General features: G+C 35.4%; 1 pseudogene; it reads left to right on the top strand.

Moving 5' to 3' along the window:
- LOC109335496 overlaps positions 1 to 15869 on the top strand; it is a 92194-nt pseudogene extending 76325 nt beyond the window's left edge.

Raw genomic sequence — 19753 nt, forward strand, 5'->3', positions numbered from 1 at the left:
CTCGATATATTTTGCTATGATTAGAATCACCTAGAATTATCCCACGTTCAATTTTGAGTCAAATTGATTCAAAGATCTTTCCATTATTCAAAATAAAGTATTTGCATCCCAAAGCATGAAAATGAGAAATTTTTAGTTTTCAACTTTTATAAAGTTCATATGGGGTTTTCTTAAGAATTGGCCTTAATAGGATTCTCTTCATAACATAGCAAGCGGTATGTACTGCATCTGTCCAACAATACTTGGGAACTTTACCTTCATTTAACATGGTTCTTACTAACTCCTCTAGAACACTATTCTTTCATTCAACAACTCCATTTTGTTCCGGAGTTCTAGGTGTGGAGTGATGATATTCTATACCATGTTTATCATGAAATTTATCATATTTGTGATTTTCAAACTAAACACCATGGTCACTTCTAATTGTTACTACCTTATGATTCATTAGATTTTGGATTAATTTGGCAAGCCTTTTGAAAGATTTAAAAGTGTCACTTTTGAATACAACAAATAAAGTCTTTGTGAATCTTGATTAGTCACCTACAATTACAAGGGCATAGTAACTTTCACCAAAACTCGTTATTTGAGATGGTCCAAACAAGTCCATATGAAGTAATTCTAATGGTCTTGATGTGGAAACCATATCTTTTGAAGTGAATGAATTTTTCATTTGTTTGCACTTTCTGCAAGAATCACAAATTTCTTCCGTTTTAAATTTGAGTTTAGGTAAGCCAATTACTAGGTCTTTTATAGCTAACATGCTCAAGCGATTCAAATGTATATGAGCAGCACGTGCCAAATCCAAATATCACCCTCTTTTGGAATTAAACATTTCTAAAACAAGGAGGTCATATCATCCAAATCAACAGTATAGATGTTATGTGTTCTATGATCAATGAATTTTACACTATCATCTATGTCAGTTTTAAGGATGCAACACTTAGAGTAAAAAATTACCTTATTACCTTTATCACACAATTGGCAACTGCTCAAGAGGTTATGCTCCAAGCCTTCAACATAGGGCATGTTATCAATGATGGTTTGAGAAGCATTTCCAATCTTTCCAACTCCAAGAATTTTACCTTGATTATTGTTTCCATAAGTGATATCACCTTGTGCTTTAGGTGATAGCTCAATGAACTTTCTCTTTTCACATGTCATGTGCCTAGAACACACGTTGTCCAAGTACAATTGATATCTATATGTCCTTAGGCACACCTACAAAACAAAATTTACTTGCTTGTTTTAGGTAACCAAATGGTTTTGGTTCCCTTAGGGTTAGTATTCTTGGGATATTGTCCCTTTATAATCCAAACATAATTTCCATTGGGCATACCATGCACTTTAATATAAGAATTATTCGAAGTATGACCATACAAACCACAATAGACACAAGTAGGAGATTTTTATATGAATTTTAGAAATATCCACACGTTTCTTGTATAACTTCTTTTTAGCATGAACATATCCCAAATTGGATCTATTTCTTTGTGGAGCAAGCAAGTTTATTAGTTTATGACTACCCCTAGAAAAACTAGCAATTGTTTCCTAGAAGATTATGTTCTCTTTTTCTAAAGATATGCATTTTTCACAGTCGAGTATCATATTCATTTTTGAAGCACAATCACAAAGAATTGCCATATATTAGATCTAAGGTTTCAATTTGGAGTTTGAGTTAATCAATAACTTTTTGCATTTCAATAATATTTTCTCATGCACCAAAATCAATCTTTTTCTATCAGCATGTATTTTAGCTAATTTCTTAAGTTCTTCACCAAATTCAAGATATGCACCATATAATATATCATATGTGGGGGAATTTTCGAATCACAATCGGAATTAGAATTACTAACCTCACTCGAGTAACCTTGCTCATTGTTTTCGCATGAATTGTGATTTTTAGCCATTAAGCAAGTTGTGGTTGATTCTTCATCATCCAAAGTGTTTCATGTTGCTTCTTCTTCAGGCACATCCTGTACAATATAAACTTTCTTGGTCTTGATGTCCCTCAATTTCATGTGTCCTATCTTACTGCATTCATGGCCAGTGATTTTGTCTTTTGAGTTCTTGCTTGTTTTGGCTGAGTCTCTTGTGTCACTTCTTTGAAACATTATGAATTCTCTTTTATTCTTTAGAAAATTTCTGAATTTTTTTACTAGGAGTATCATAGTTTCATTATCAATATCAGACGAATCATATTCTTCTTCATTTGATTTCTCATCTTGTACTTTTGCATTTGAAGTTGTAGCTTTAAGGGAAATTATTTTCTTCTTCTTGTATGATTCTTCATGTAGAGTTTAGCGTCCAACCTCCATCACATGCTCTTGTAGCTTTCCAAAATTATTTGAAAGTGACATAGTGTCTAAATCCTTGGATTCCATAATTGTCGTCACTTTTGGTTTCCATGCCCTATCAAGAGATCTTAAAACTTTATTGGTAAACTCACCATTTGTGTAAAAAAAAGCATATAATCTAGCACTCTTAACCTCACTTGTGCCTTCATGGGTTACTTGTAAAGTATCCCACATTTATTTGACACTTTTGCATTGTGAAACTCTAAAGAATTCATGGTAAGAAAGTGCATATGTGATGATGTTTTTAGCTTTCAAATTGTGTTTCACTTTTTCTCTTTTCATCATCCATCTATAAACTCTTAGGTTTTTCTTTTGTTTCACCATCCACTAAATATAGTGGTACATGAGATCCATTTTGCACGGCCTTCAAAATATCCATGTAAACGACCTCTTTGAATATCTTCATCCTCACTTTCCAATAAGCATAGCCTTCTCCACTAGACATAGGAGGGCGATTGATTGAGGAGCTTTCACCACCAAATCAATTTGCAGAGCTCATGTTTGTTATTCCTAGGATCATACTAATTTAGCAATTAAGCTAGCACTTATTCGAACTAGCTCTGATGTCACTTATTGGATAGAAAGAGTTCTAACACACCTAAAGGAGGGTGAATAGGTGGATCAGTGTACGATGAAAACTTTTCGATTTTGAAAGATATTCACTGATTTCCCTTATTTAATCGATTAACAACTTATTTAACAAATTAACAAAATTCTCTAGTTAATCGATTAACTCCTAACTTAATCGATTAACTCGACCAATTTCTTGAAAAATATTTAGTTCTTGATACAATGAAATGCAATGACCAATTTGTTCTTACATGCACTTTAACAATTGAATTCATATGATTAATCATGCAACGACAATTATGCAATAATCCTAGTATGAATGAAATTGAAGATAATGAAAATGGAATTGTGTAATTGTAAAAGAGTAGTGATAAGAGAAATTGACACGATCGATTTTATCCTATTCGATTGCCAATTACTACATTCTACATCCATTACTCTCCTTCTGATCTGGGAGATTTGATTTCACTATGAAGAAATTGAATGTTCTTAAAAACAATCTTCCACCAAGGACTTCTTGGACCTAGAATCTAATGGATAGCATCATTACTTCTAGCTTAGGATTTCTCTGAATTCCTATGGTGATACCTTAGACCTTGAGAGTTGAATTACAACCAGAATCGTCTTCTTGTGTTCAAAGATTTTGTATCGTTTCTTGTGATAGTATACACTCAATTCTGAATATCGAAACCTTCTTGATAAATCTCACTATCTCAAAATATGGACGATGAGTGATTATGAGATGTAAAGGTTCTTGAAAACTTTTGATAAGATATTGCATGCTCGAATTTCTCTTCTCAATGATTCATAAAAATTCTCTAGTTGTGTTCAAAGACTCTAGTTGAAAAAACATATGATAAGGTCAACTAATATTTCTTGGAGAAAAGCTAGGCGGATTTTGGTTTCTCGTCTATAATTGTGAGCCTCATACGTGGTGTATGAAATCTGGTAGTATGTCTTTATTGTGGAATTGTTCGAAATTGGAGAGCTTCAAGACAACTAGGGGTCTTCGTCAGGATGACCCAATGTCCCCATATCTGTTTGTCATCTGCATGGAGAAATTGCCACTTCTCATTAAAAAGATGTAGATTCTCGTTTGTGGGAGCCTCTACGAATTTCTAGAGGAGAACCACCCATATCTCATTTGTTGTTCGCAGATGATATCATGTTTTTTTTGTAAAGCCTCTACTACTCAGGTTGGATTACTTTCATCTACTTTGGAGAAATATTTTAGGCCTCGAGTGTGAAGGTTAATGTGCTTCGATCAAATTTTATGTGTTCAAAGAATGTTTGTCTCGAATAAAATCCAATTTTATGACCATTCCTGGTATGCATGTTATCTCAAGTTTGGGAATCTATTTGGGCCTATTATGTGGGGGAGGATCAATAGATGTGATTTTAACCAGTTGATTGATAAGAATCAAATGAGGTTGGCTGCTTAGAAGTCGAGCCTCCTAACTAGAGGTGGTAGGTTAATTCTGGTAAAATTTGTCCTTACTTCCACTCCGACATATATTATTCAAAGAATGTGGCACCTTCAAAGCGTGTGTATTGAAATTCATTGGATGTCCAAAAATTTCTTATGTAGTGGTGATACTTCCAAGCGAAGTATCAATTTGTTTAGTTGGGATGTCATCACTAGACACTGAAAAGATGGGGGTCTTGGTATTCAAGATTCTAGCAATCATGTTGGGCATTGGATTTCTGAATTTTCATTCAACTTTGGTGTTGGATCTCCCATTCTTGCTAATCTTCAAGCAATGACATATGGTCTAAGGTTGGCATGGGAAATAGGTTACAGGAAATTGATCTTGGAGAGTAATTGTAGAGAAGCAATCTTTATTTTAACTAAAGATTTGGATATTCGTGTACATGATCTTTATCTGGTGATAAACAACATTCACAATTTGCTTAAGAAAGATTGGGATGTTCAACCACAACATGTGTTGAGAGAAGGCAATATGATGATAGATTCTACGTCCAAGTTATCATAACTTAACATGATGGTGTGAAAGTCTGGGACATAACACCTATAGAAGTAGCTTATTTTGGTAGAGATAGATTTTTCTCCATTATTCTAGTTGTCTTTATTTCTGATGTACCAAAAACAATAGTGACAATTATGGTCATGTTGTTTATTAATTGAGAGACTGGATCTGTACTAAAAACTGCTCAAGTTGTATAGATTTAAACACTACTCAATAAAACCGCTATAGTATGTAACAATTGTCTCTTAAAACCTCTGCTAAACATTTATGGCATACATAACTATGACAGTTCTTCAAAACTACACAAATTGTTTTGTGGAGGTTAAAAACTGACCAATTACAAAAAAAAACCCACCTATTTTAAACTTTATTGTAGTAATTCATGAAGAAAATTAGATTCTCTAAGTATTTTTTGACATATCGAATATAGAGAACATATATTTGTGTCTCACTATATCCAATTATTTAAATACAAATAAAGATCTCTTCAAAGTAAATATTTAGGTATTATATTAGTTTCCAATAGACAAGGCTATGAAAAAGCTAAGACTAACTCCATTTAGTGGAAAAATTTCATAAGTGGTAGGAATCCATTCTATCAAAAATACTAAGTCAAAATCATTATTTGTTATGAAAAAAAGTCTATGTTTAACCCCATCTACAGATTGAGGGTGATCGTTTATTTGCTTTCTCACTCCAAAAAAGACTTCATAAACTATCTTAACTAATACACTAGCTAATTGTACAACTATTACTTGGCCCACAAACTCAACTCTGTTGTACATATAAAATAATATATTTTGGCACGCTCTAATTACTGATATCGTTCAACTTGCTCAGGTTGAAGATTATCTAATACAAAACAGACAATAAATTTGGAATGGGTTAAAAACGATTATGTCGAAACAATCATTTTTAACTTGATGATAAACTAAAGTTTGACATTTTGAGATTCAATATTGTTTATGTCATTCAAATGTGTTACTTCGAATTGTTGATTTTGGTTTATTTTATGACTCTATATTGTCCTAGTTTCACATGGTTATTTTTTCCTTCAACTCTCATATAACTTCAAAGCCAATACAACATATCTTATATGAATACACAGGTATATGACTAGTTTAAAAGAAGAAGCAAGGTATGAAATAGAAAAGTAATGATGGATTCACATTTGGCAAACTTTAAACAAAGGTTATATCGTCATGAAACTCAATGATTTAGTATAAAATAAGAACTTTATTCCAAAAGATTGATATAATTAACTAAAAAGAGATTGGTCTTAAGGGTTCGTTAATTGGAGCTTTCCATCACCAGGGGACCCAATTTACTTACTCAGAATCCCTAAAACAGTGACCAGAAAATGAAACAAAGTTGTCATATATTGCCACGAATTTCAACGATTTACTATAAAACAAGGATTTTATTCCAAAAGATGAATAAGTAAAAAAGAGTGGTCCTAAAGGGATTGATTAGTTTGAGCTGTCCAGCAGTGGGGGACCAAGTTTGCTCATTGCTACTCAATATTAATAATGCTTTATAAACCTCAATTATATAAGCATACGTCATTTTCGAAATTGATTGAAAAGACAGGAAGGAAGATTAGATTATAAAATATACTAAGATTTCCCTATCAATTTATGTTTGAGTATTAACCCAATTGGGTATTCTAGAGCTTAGAATCATAATTTCTGATAATAAATTAATAGTCGTTTAATGTTCCACAATTGCTTGAATCTCGATAATAAATTTTCTTATTTTTCTCTTTGATTTATGTTATATTCGATTATTTAGGGTCAAAAATATGGAATGGTTATTTCCCTTGTACCAACATTTTTTAAGGTTCCACTCTCCATTTAATAGACCATGTGCTAGCACTGCATTGATTCGTTCTTATGCAAAGAACCCAAAGGAAAATAAAGAATCATATATATACATAAATTAATAGATCTTATTTAAAGATAAATGGATATGATCTTTTATTATGTAACTATTAAGTGACTTTTCATCCTAATAATCCATATATGGTTATAATTCCTATAATTATTCTTCTCAAAATTTATATATGAGACTTAGTCTCACTTGAGTCACTCCTATAGATATAGGCAACCCATCAATATTACATAAGTGAAGATAAAAAAAAATGGTGGTATAATTAATGCACGAGACTTCCACCTAGTGAGGTTTAGAGATTGTAGATATATATACCTTCAGGTCATAATGCTAAGATTCACAAGAGCACACAAATTATGGTTGACTTTGATGCAGGCTTTAACACGGGTATTAATTATACATGATATAATACAAACATTGGTAGAGATGTAATGTATGATACAAGTATTGCCTTGGATGTAAGGGTGTATGGATATTGGTTGACATTGATGCAAGGGGATATAATCTTTAAGGTGTAGTATGATAGTTTTTTGAACTATGGTTGTCGATAAATAATTGTGGTAGCTATTGAGGCTTTCCAAGGAAGCTCCATAGTTGAGTTGAGTTAGGTATTGAAAAGGGGTTGTTGGTGAAATTCAGTGTAGGGCCCTCCAATGTGTGTGGAAAAAATTTCTAGCAACAGATACATAGGCGATGTGTTCTGTCTAGCAGTAGTACGGGTTTGGAGAAGCTACAATACAACATTGAAGAGCTCGACCCCTGGTAACTTCGTCAAGGTTATTCGCAAATACTTTTTCTAAAGGGAGACATGCTTTTATGTAGAGTGTTGGGTCCCACAGGGCTCTGTCACTCACCTAGAGGGGATGAATAGGTGATACGATATATAATTATTGTTGCTCGATGGACAAACATAAACACAAAACTATACACTATTTAATCGATTATACACAGCTATAACCGATTAACTCGTTCTCTTGTTAATCGATTGACTAAACACCTTAATCGATTATTTAGTTTTTGTTCAGTGAAAACAGTTTTCTTTCGATCTCCAAGATTACCAAGATTCAACTAAACTTATATGCACTTTTTACAGACAATAAAGAACAGTAAATGCACAATACTGAATTTGCAATTAACACATAATTATATGCATGTCAAGTTAAGTAAATCAAGTAATGCGAAAATATAAAAAGTTAAGGGATAAGAAGAATGAGACACGACTTTTATCATGTTTCGTTTGCGGGTCCACTTGCAAACTACATCCAGGCTTCCCCTTCAGATCTTGGGAGATTTTTCTTCACTATGAAATCTTAATGTACTTTTACAAACAAGCTTCTAATACAAGACGCAAGATGCTAATTTCTTGATCTCTATGAACTTGACAACCATGGTTTGACCTCTCTCGCCTACTAAGATCTCCTATCTTTTCGCGATTAGGCCCCAGTCAGGTATCGCTTAATACCAAGACCTCTTGCTTCTCGTGAAGACACACCTAACAACAACTAGGATTTTTTCCAAACCTATTCTTTATCAATAGCGATAACAATCACACCAAGAGAATATGTTGTTGCATTGTCTAACAATTCTTTCAAGTTATGTGTGCACCTCAATGTGCAGATTTAACCACTCTTCTTTGAATCTAAGAACCCTTCTAAAGATCTCACAATTACAGAACAGAAAGCGTGAGATGCAATGTTTTTTTTAACAAAAGATTTGACAATTAAGCTCAACGGGTATCTTGTAAAGATTCACCCTTTTCTTTTCTCAAAAAGAACACTTTGAAAATCTCTGTAAAGATATGAAAGTTAGAGCTTAAGATTTTATGAAACACTATGTAATTTGTTTATTCCGAATATGTGTTCTAACTATATGAATAAATGTTCACCTCAATTATGAAGCAATATGAAAAACTTGGGTTAATATACCATTTTCTTTTTAACTACACTTAATCGATTATACTTAAACTTAATCGATTAATGGGTTCTTGAAAATAACAGAAAATAGAAACAGTAACACCCCTTAAATGATTAAACCCTTACTTAATCAATTAACAGGTTCCCAAAAAATCAATGCTTAATCGATTAAAATATCTCTTAAACGATAAATGGTTTTCCAAAAAGAACTTAGCTTAATTTTCTCTTATTTAGGAATTACATGTGTTTATGTCCATTGCAGAATAAGAAACAAGAAAAAGAGGAGAAAAAGTAAAAGTTTGAGGCTGTTGAACACTACACCCCTCGCCCAAGCAAGGGGACTGTCGCTCAAGCAATAAATCAAGGAAAAATGCTCAAATCCCTACCTGTCCCTCGCCCAAGTGAGGGTCTCTCACTCAAACGAGAAGTGAAGAAGAAAAGAACCTACTACCCTGCCTGGCCCTCGCCCAAGTGAGAGCACCTTGCCCAATCGAGAGCACCTCGCCCAAGTGAGGTATTTATGTTGAAAGTGGTTATTTCTCTCGCTCAAGCGAGAATCTCTAGCTTGAGCAAGAGATCAGAAGTCTGGAACAGATATAGGTAGTTACAAAAAGCGAAAGGGGTTATCCAACCATATTCCAGGCTTTTTCCACATGAAGCTAGACAGAGAAACACGAGAGAGGAGGAGAGAAGTCGTGGGAATGAGTTTAGATCTATGATTTCTTGTAATTTATCATGATAAGAGCGTTTTAATGGCAAGGATGAGTGGCTAGTTCGCCAGTGTTGGGATTAAAATGTAATCTTCTAACTTTTGTACTCTTGGATTCAATTCGTTAATGTATTCAGTTATTTGATTTTGGGAAGTTTATCCCGTGCTTAATGCTTGAATTTACTTTGCTACTAAATTCTTGATTTTAGATCTAAATTTAACTAGGAAGTTGAACTTGGTATCGAATCTGGTTTATCTTCCTTGATACATCATTGCTCAAGGAATAGACAATGATGTATGAATTTCTTTTACATTAAACTTAAGGCTAGATAATTGGTTAAATATCCAAGGAATTGGTATTTGAGTAATGATATAAGGATTTTATACTCAAGGAATTGATACAAATGATTCGATGAAAATGTGCATCAAAAATCTGTAACTTCACAAGTTATATGGAATTGAATCTAAGGATTTCAAAGGGAAAGAATGATGAACTTCAATCCGAACTCATTTAATTTCATAGTTTAAATTCTACATTTTTACAATTCTCTTCATGCAAGTCTCCATCATAAATTAGAAGAACACTTATGCTTCGATCAGAAATCTAGAGACACAGGTGGGACAATTGGTAAAACAAATAGTAGAACAATATTCAGATCGTCAACAATTTTCTACCAATACTCAAACCAAACCTAAGGAACACTACAAATCTATCGATACTAGAAGTGGGAAGGTAATTGGTAGGGGTACTGGTGAAAATTTGGTGGTTGAGGAGGAAGTTATTAAGGAAACAAAGGCTAAGAAAGAAGACAATGTAATCAGAGTAGCACAAAAGGATGAAAATGTACAGAAAGAGAAAGGAGTGGTAAACAAGGAGGAATTAATGAGGGAGAATAATGACAAGAGGAAGAGTGATCTGCCTCAACTAAACGATCTCCCTTATCCTAAGAAACCTTCTAAAAAAGATAAGAAAAGACAGTACACTAGGTTCATGGATTTATTCAAGAGCCTATAGATCAACATTCCCTTCATGGAAGCTATGGAACAAATGCCAACATATGCAAAGTTTATGAGGGATTTGTTACAAGGAAAAGGATATTTTAGAAGAAATAGTGACCTTGGAAGCTGGGTGTAGTGCTATTATTCAGAAGTCTTTACCTGAGAAGACTAAAGATCCAGGCAGCTATGCAATACCGGTCACTATAGGTGAGTTATCTATGGGGAAGGTACTGCTTGATTTGGATGCTAGTATTAATCTGATGCCCGTGTCCATGTTAAAAAGGAACGGGGATCTAGAGATAAAGCCTACCAGAATGACACTACAACTCGCTAACAGGTCAGTTAAGTACCCATATGAAGTTGCTGAAGATGTTTTGGTCAAGGTGGATAAATTGGTATTCCCTGTGGATTTTGTCATAATGGATATTGAACAGGACACTGAAGTTCCTCTAATTCTGGGAAGACCTTTCATGAAGACCGCTCAGGTGATCATTGATGTGGATGATGGTAAGTTAAAAGTGAGGGTACAAGATCAGGAAGTAAACTTTATTGTATTTGAGGCAATGCAGCATCCAAAGGACAAGCAACACTACTTTAGAGTGGATGTCATTGGGAATTGTACATGCTTGATGATATTCACCTCAGTAGAATTAGTCCATTGGAAAAAGCTTTGAGAGAAGAAATTGAAGAAAGCAATACAGGAGATAAAAGAATTATTGAGACATGTATGGTAGAGTTAGATGCATCCCGAGAGGTTGCATCTAGTCAGAACCACACTGAAGAACTGGTCAAAGAGAAGGAAATTCATATTCTAAAGGTGGAGCTGAAACTACTTCCTTCACATCTTAAATATGTTTGGAAGATGGAGGAAAGAAACCGATCATAATCAGCATCACATTATCATCTACAGTAGAAAAACAACTAATAGATATGCTGAAGAAAAATGCAGGTGCTATAGGCTGGACATTGTCTGATTTGCGTGGAATAAGTCTATCTTATTGTTTGCACAAAATCCAAATGGAGCAAGATTATAGACCGATAGCTCAACCTCAGAGACGTCTTAATCCTACAATGACGGAAGTTGTGAAAAAAGAGGTGATGAAACTATTGGATGCGGGGATGATTTATCCCATATCTGATAGCACATGGGTGAGTCCGGTTCAAGTGGTCCTGAAGAAGGGGGGAATCACTGTGGTAAAGAATGAGAAAAATGAGTTGATTCCTACTAGAATAGTCAGAAGCTGGCGGATGTGTCTTGACTACAGAAAATCGAACCAGGCCACCCTGAAGGTTCATTTTCCTCTGCCGTTCATTGATCAGATGATTGAAAGGCTGGCCATACCAACATTCTATTGCTTTTCGGATGGGTACTCAGGGTACAATCAGATTACTATGGATCTAGATGATCCAAAAAAGACAGTTTTCACATGTCCTTTTGGCATCTTCGCATACAGGAATATGCCACTCGGACTATGCAATGCACCAGCCACATTCCAAAGGTGCATGTTTGCTATCTTTTCTGATTTGGTGGAGTGTTGTATTGAAGTATTCATCGATGACTTTTTAGTATTTGGGTCGTCATTTGAGGGTGGTTTAGCAAACTTGGATATCGTGTTGAGGCGATGTGTGGAAACAAATTTGGTTTTGAATTGGGAGAAGTGTCACTTCATGGTGACTGAGTGAGTGGTCCTGGGGCACAAGATCTCTTCGCAGGATATTGAAGTTGACAAAGCAAAAATTGATGTTATCAAGGAGCTTCCTCCACCACTCAATGTCAAGGGAATCAGAAGTTTCATTGGTCATGTAGGTTTTTACAGGCGTTTCATTAAAGACTTTTCTAAAATTGTAAAACCACTCAGTAAACTACTAAAATTTCAATTTGATGCTGAGTGTGCAAAACCTTTTGAAACTCTAAAACAAAAACTTATTTCTTCTCTTGTCATAGTAGCCCCTGACTGACACTTAGATTTTGAACTAATGTGTGATGCCAGTGATTATGCTGTCAGGGCTATACTCAGACAGAGAAAATCTAAGGTTCTCCATGCCATACATTATGCTAGCAAAGTACTAAACGAGGCACAAAATCAACTATGCCACAATACAGAAAGAACAGCTAGCAATTATGTATGCCCTGGAAAAGTTTAGATCCTACTTGATTGGATCCAAGGTTATAATTTTCAGTGATCATGCTGCTATTAAATATTTGCTAACCAAATTGGACTCCAAACCGAGATTGTTGCGATGGGTGTTATTATTGCAGGAATTTGACTTGATGATCAAAGATAAAAAAGGAAGTGAGAATTGTGTGGCAGATCATCTATCAAGGTTGGTCAATCAAGAGGTGACAAAAAAGGAAGATGAAGAGGTGGAGGATTTTCCAGATGAGAAGCTTCTTATGATTCAAGAACGACCATGGTTTGTTGACATGGCCAATTTTAAAGCTGCAGAGGTAACTCCCAAAGAATTGATCTGACATCAGAAGAAAATGTTTTTGAGAGACTCCCGTTATCTTTTTAAGACTAGGTCTGATGGATTGTTGAGCAGGTGTGTATCGACAAAAATGGCTAAAAGCATCATATGGCATTGCCATAGCTCGCCACACGAAGGGCATTTTAATGGGGAGAGGACAACTGCCAAAAAATATGATAACTATTAGAGATCGGGCGGGATCTCCATGAGAAATGAAATGCCATTGTCCAATATTCAGGAAATTGAAGTTTTTTATTGTTGGGGAAGTGGGTTGAAGCAATAGCTGCATCAAGGGATGATGGCAAGACTGTAGTGAAGTTCTTGAAAATTAATATATTCAGTCAATTTGGCACACCTCAGGCTCTTATTAGTGATGAAGGATCACATTTTTGCAATTTATAGCTGGAGAAGGTCCTTCAACATTATGGGTTCCAACACAAGGTGGAATCACCCTACCATCCGCAAACAAATGGACAAGTGGAGGTATCCAATAGAGAGATAAAAAGGATCTTGGAGAACACAGTTTCAACAACAAAGGATTGGTCTTTATAGTTGGATGATGCACTATGGGCTTACAGGACGACATTCAAGGCTCCTACTAGATAATCCCCCTATTAGCTAATCTATGGAAAAGCATGTCACCTTCTGGTGGAGCTTGAACATAAGGAATTCTGGGCTATCAAATTCTTCAATGTGAATCAGAAGACAACTAGTGAAAAAAGGAAGCTGCAATTGCAACAATTGGAAGAGATGAGGCTCGCAACATATGAGTCCTCCAAGTTGTACAAGGAAAAGGTCAAAATGTACCACGACCAGAATATCCATAAAAAAGATTTTCGTCCAGGTCAAAGTGTGTTGCTGTTTAATTCCCGGATGAAACTATTTCCGGGAAAACTCAAGTCAAAATGGTCAACACCCTTCCTAGTTAAGGAAGTCAAATCGCATGGAGCGATCGAACTACAAGATCCAACATCTCAGAGAAGTTGGATAGTCAATGGCCAAATATTGAAACCCTACTTGGGTGGTGACGTCGAGCGGCTCACCAGAATCATCAACTTGTCAAATCCTCTAATGAACAGGCATCGAGCTAATGACGTTAAACAAGCTCTACGTGGAAGGCAATCCAACTTTTATGTTTCTTGTTTTGCTTTATTTTGTGTATCCCATGTTGTTTAGTGTTGTATACAAATCTGTGCATATAATTTGATGTACATAATGTGTGTGAGAGAGTGAAAAACAATGAAAATGATTATGCGCATTAGTCATTTTCTAGTGTTTTAACGGTTATTTTTCGCCCAAGCGAGCAAGCCTCGCTCAAGCGACCATATAGCCAATTTTGGGCCAATTTAAAGCGAGGGAAACAAGTCAAAAAATTCAGAGAATCTCGCCCAAGCGAGCCAACCTCACTTAAGCGACAGAAGGCACAATTTCACTACTCAGCTCTAGCTTAAGCGAGAGTTACTTGCTGAAGCGAGAGTCTTTCACTCAAGAAAAACGGGGGATAAGGGCATAACCCTTCATTTCCCCCTTCAAGAAAAAACATGTGGAGAAGACGAAAAACGTCCCTAAGAGCTCTCAAGTTTATTTCTTCACCAAACTTATGCACACACTCCACAATGGCATTATGAGCCAACAATTGTAAGTACATCTTGGCTCTTAAGCTCTTCACTTCACTTGGTTTGTTTAAATCTCTTCCTATTTGTGCATTGTGAAAAATCCCACTTGCTATAGGCACATTTAGGTTAGATTAGGAGGTCCTATGTGCTACATTGTCTTATTACTTAATCATTGTGATGTTATTTTAAAGCCATGAATGTTACCACCAAAGAACCTGGGGTTTCTAAATTGGAAATCCAAGTTTACTTCATGAACTTGGCACTCATGTGCATCAATTTGGTTATGGTTAGTATAATGACATTGTTATGGGATTGATTGAATTGTGTTTAATTACTAATTGGTTTGAGTGGTTTGATGTGATGTAGGAGGAAAAAGTCTATGGCCAAAAAGAACCCCCCCTCCTCTGAAGAGACTAAGAGGAACATCTCAACCTCCATTGTACTTTGACCGGACAAAGTTCACTTTAAAAGAAAGAAAGGAGCGATATGTCATCCTCCTCAACTGGGTTTTTGTACCAGAGTGGAAGGTCCAACTGGGGGAAAATGACTACCCACAGTTCACTGGACACCTGAATGGATAAAAATGGTGGCCATTAGCATCTCCCAATGAGAAATTTGATCCATATGTGGTTAGGGAGTTTTATGCTAACGCATACCCATCGGAGGAGGATGGGGAAATCTTCCAGCACAAGTCCTAGGTCAGAGGCATGACCATAAGATATGACTGGCACACCATTAATGCCATGTTGAATGACCCATATGAGAGGATGGAGGGTCGCCTCCATCAGTATCATCAGATGATGGCAGAGAACCAAACCGTTACTCTTGGGTTCATCAATGATGAGACAACTATGATTCTCTACATTCTAGGGTGGTCATTCAGTACTAACAGTGATGGTCATTCCTTTCGGATCTACAGGAAGCATATGACCACATCGGCCCAAATCTGCATGATATTTTTGTTGCATAATGTCATCCTGAACAGTCATGTGTCTTCTCTACCTCTTCATGACTACTATCTCATTTTCAGTATTTTGGAGGGCTTGTGGATTGACGTGGCAGCCATAATTGCCAACGAAATCTACAAGACTGCTGCAAAAGGAGGCAAGAAAGGGACGATGGGCTTCCCCTCATTGAAAACAACATTGTGTGCTCAATAGGGAGTGTCAGTCAACCGCGCTAAAAAGATAAAACTGTCTATCACTAGGCAGTATGTCCAGCAGAATTACAAAAAGGACACTATTAACCAAGAGGGGTCGAGACAATCACAACCATCACAACAACCCCACCAACAACAACCACCACAACCTCAACAGGAACAACCAATGCAACAGCAACAACCACCCCAGGATCTCACCTGACAACAACACTATCAGAGGCTTATAGTTCACTTTGAGCATGTTGAGCTGCAAAATGACACTTTGCGTCAGGGGCAGATGCATTAGCAACAAAGCTTCTATGTTTTGTCTCAGGTTCGACATTTAGGTGACCAATTCTGGATGAGCCCGGAAGCCTTCACTTAAATGTTTTCATGGCCTGGGGTTAGGCCTACCTTTCTAGAGGAGGCAGGAACGTCTGGAACTGCTGAGGATAATGTTGATGATACTGAAGAAGATGAGGACCATACGCTTTGAATGAGCATTGATTGAACACAAGACAAAGTTGGTCTTTTGTTTTAATTATGTTTATGTTTTATGTTTTGTAATTTCGGTTGTATGTTTAGGTTTTATGCTTAGCATAATGTGTAATGTGTCATTGTGTAATCTTGTTTGTATCAAGTTCAGTAAGAGTGTTAGTTCAATGAAGTTGTATATGGTTTTACATGCATTTGTGTTTTTGTAGTCCAATTGTGTCTTCATGCTAAGAAAAAGAAACATGTGATTGAAAATGATTAGGGGTCTGAGTTTACCTGCTTTTAGGATGTGGATGTTGATTTAGACACGGACTGAATAGGTTGAATAATGAACAGTTTAATCAAAGGTATGAGAGTGCACCCAAACATAGATGAGTCTCTTTGCTAGATTACACCAATTAACTATACCTGATATTTGGTTGTCATTACGCATGGAATAACATGGAGATGACTAAGGCCTAGTCTACGATAGATAAGCTATAGCTAGAAAGCCAACCCGTATGTATCCTGAACCAATTTTTGTAGCCCCCTTGAGCTAAATTTTTTGTTGTTGGAAATCATGCACCCAAGCCACAATGAAAAACATCAATCCCCATACCTATGGAGAAAGATCATTAGTGCAAATGGTTTTTAATTGTAATGTTTGGAAATGATTGAAAATGTGATTTATGTGTCTGGGTTAGAAAGTGAATCAAAGAGCCTCCTTCTTCAAGTTTGTGTAAATGATGAGCATGATGAAATCAAATGAAATTAAATAATGTATGAATCACGCTAAAAAAAGCAAGACTCAAAAGAAAGGTTCATTTGAAGAAGAAGGAGAATCAAATGGTTGATAGCATAAGCTATGGTTTAGTATCAAGAAATTTGGAAGTGAAATCCAAGTGAACAAGTGAAGGAAGTATGAGTATGCACTATTGTTCTACCTCCTTTTTGTATCCTATAAAAATCAAGTTTCTTTGTAGTCAGGCCTCATTACAACCCTATATTAATCCTTGAGATCCATGGTTGAACTTGGTACATGGCTTGACTGAAATGAAAGGTAAAGTCAAATTGTTTGGATCCCACAAAGAAGTGAGTGAAACACTTAACCTGCGAGCATGAGAGAGTTCCTTTGATTTAATTGAGTGGTTATTCTTCCGATTTTGTTTGAAATTGAACAGCATGTATATTATGTATCAGTTGGAACTTGGGTGACTGTGATTGATTATGAAACATGTCTATGTGAAAAGTAATTGAATGATGTTGACGTGATTGGATGAAATTTTTTGAAAAACTAGATCCTCTGAGTTGAATTGAGCCTTGTTACTTTGCTTGAGGACAAGCAAGATTCTAGGTTGGGGGAAGTTCGTTGAGTGTCATTTTTTGAATGAAATTTATATGATTTTGGGACACTTAGTGTGTAGTCATGATGCAAATTATGTACAACTTCCAAGAACTTAGCTTAATTTTGTCTTGTTTAGGAATTACATGTGTTTATGTCCATTGCAGAATAAGAAATAGGAAAAAGAGGAGAAAAAGGAGAAGTTTGAGGTTGTTGAACACTGCACCCCTCGCCCAAGTGAGGGGACTGTCACTCAAGTGATAAATCAAGGAAAAATGCTCAAATCCCTACATGTCCCTCACCCAAGTGAGGGTCTCTTGCTCAAACGAGAAGTGAAGAAGAAAAGAACATACTGCCCTGCCTGGCCCTTGCCCAAGCGAGAGCACCTCGCCCAAACGAGCTGTTCCTGTTAAAAGTGGTTATTTCTCTCGCTCAAACGAGAATCTCTAGCTTGAGCAAGAGATTAGAAGTCTGGAACAAATATAGGCAGTTACGAAAAGCAAAACGGGTTATCCATCCATATTCCAAGCTTTTTCCACACGAATCTAGAGGGAGAAACACCAGAGAGGTGGAGAGAATTGTAATGGCAAGGATGAGTGGCTAGTTCACCAGTGTTGGGATTGAAATGTAATCTTCTAATTTTTGTACTCCTGGATTCAATTCTTTAATGTATTCAGTTATTTGATTTCGGGAAGTTTATCCCGTGCTTAATGCTTGAATTTACTTTGCTACTAAATTCTTGATTTTAGATCCAAATTTAACGGAGAAGTTGAGCTTGGTACCGAATCTGGTTTATCTTCCTTGATACATCACCACTCTATGAATAGACACTGATGTATTAATTGCTTTTACATTAAACTTAAGGCTAGATAATTGGTTAAATATCCAAAGAATTGGTATTTGAGTAATTATCTAAGGATTTTGTACTCAAGGAATTGATACAAATGATTCGAAGAAAATGTGCATCAAAATCTGTAACTTCACAAATTATATGGAATTGAATCTAAGGATTGCAAATGGAAAGAACGATGAACTTCAATCCCAACTCATTTAATTTAATAGTTTAAATTCTACATTTTTACAATTCTATCCAAAAACCAAAGGTATATCAAAACTTTAAATTTTGTAAATAAATACTCAATCTATCTTCAAGAATTAGTATAAGTTCATTATGCTCTCTGAGGACGATATCCCGGTATTTACTGGATTTGTTACTTGATCGATACAGTTCACTTTTCGTACCAAAAATACCAACAGAATGATGCATGTCTTTAAATGATGTATGATTTAAAAACTCTTTTTAAATGCATTCAAAATATATGATCATGTATGTATGCATGTGCATGTAAATCATGTATGTGTGCATGTATGTCTCATTTTAGTTATGATTGATTTTAGCTTGTGAGACTTTCATTGGGGTTTATCCTAGCCTAGACTCTTACTAAGCAAACATCTTAAGACCTAAGAAAGATATAAAATATTTAGCCTCTAGATCTTCTTTTGGAATGTTTTGCCTTGTATGAACTTGATGAGTCTTGACTTTATTGTTGATACTTGTTAGTTTGTTGATTTGATCATCCCTTCAAGCTTATCTTTGATCATTAATGACTATATTGGACTTTGTCTTTCATCAACCTTTGTCTTCATCAAAATATATGTGATGCATGCACACACTTTCTCATTCATGCACACTTGCATCTTCATAGAGAAGTTGGTAAAGAAAGTTATGCTTTGAGAAAGCTTGAGCAAAATATTTGCTAAAACAGAGATTATTGTTTAGATTTCCTAAGGAACGAGATATTCGCTAGGATAAGAGTGTTGTGTAGATTTCCTAAAGAGTGTGATACTCATCTGTTTCAATAAAGGTGGAGATTTTTGTACATGTGTGAAATATTTATTGTAAGAAGTGTCACTTTGTCTAATATGAAATGAAAGATGAAATCACAATTATATATTGGACTCAAATTCCTTATTAAATTTCCCTAAATAGAAACACTATTTGGGCTTTGAGGCCATTATATTAGTTTGAGATATTAGGATAAGTATATTTATCGTGGAATCCCTATTATGTAAATTCTAATTGGGTGTGTTAGAGCTTGTAAACTTAATCTTTAATAATATTGGTAATCTTTCAATATTTTTAGTGGTGTATGTATAATTAACCCAATCTCGTTAATAAAACTTCTTCTCCCATGTCATTCATTTGATTTGTTTATTTGTGGTTAATGCTAAGCAACTAGGACATGCTTAATTGATTTATTTAACATTTGTTATGGATTAATTTACATATA

Source organism: Lupinus angustifolius, chromosome LG20 (assembly GCF_001865875.1).
Source record: "Lupinus angustifolius cultivar Tanjil chromosome LG20, LupAngTanjil_v1.0, whole genome shotgun sequence".
Classification (NCBI taxonomy): domain Eukaryota; kingdom Viridiplantae; phylum Streptophyta; class Magnoliopsida; order Fabales; family Fabaceae; genus Lupinus; species Lupinus angustifolius.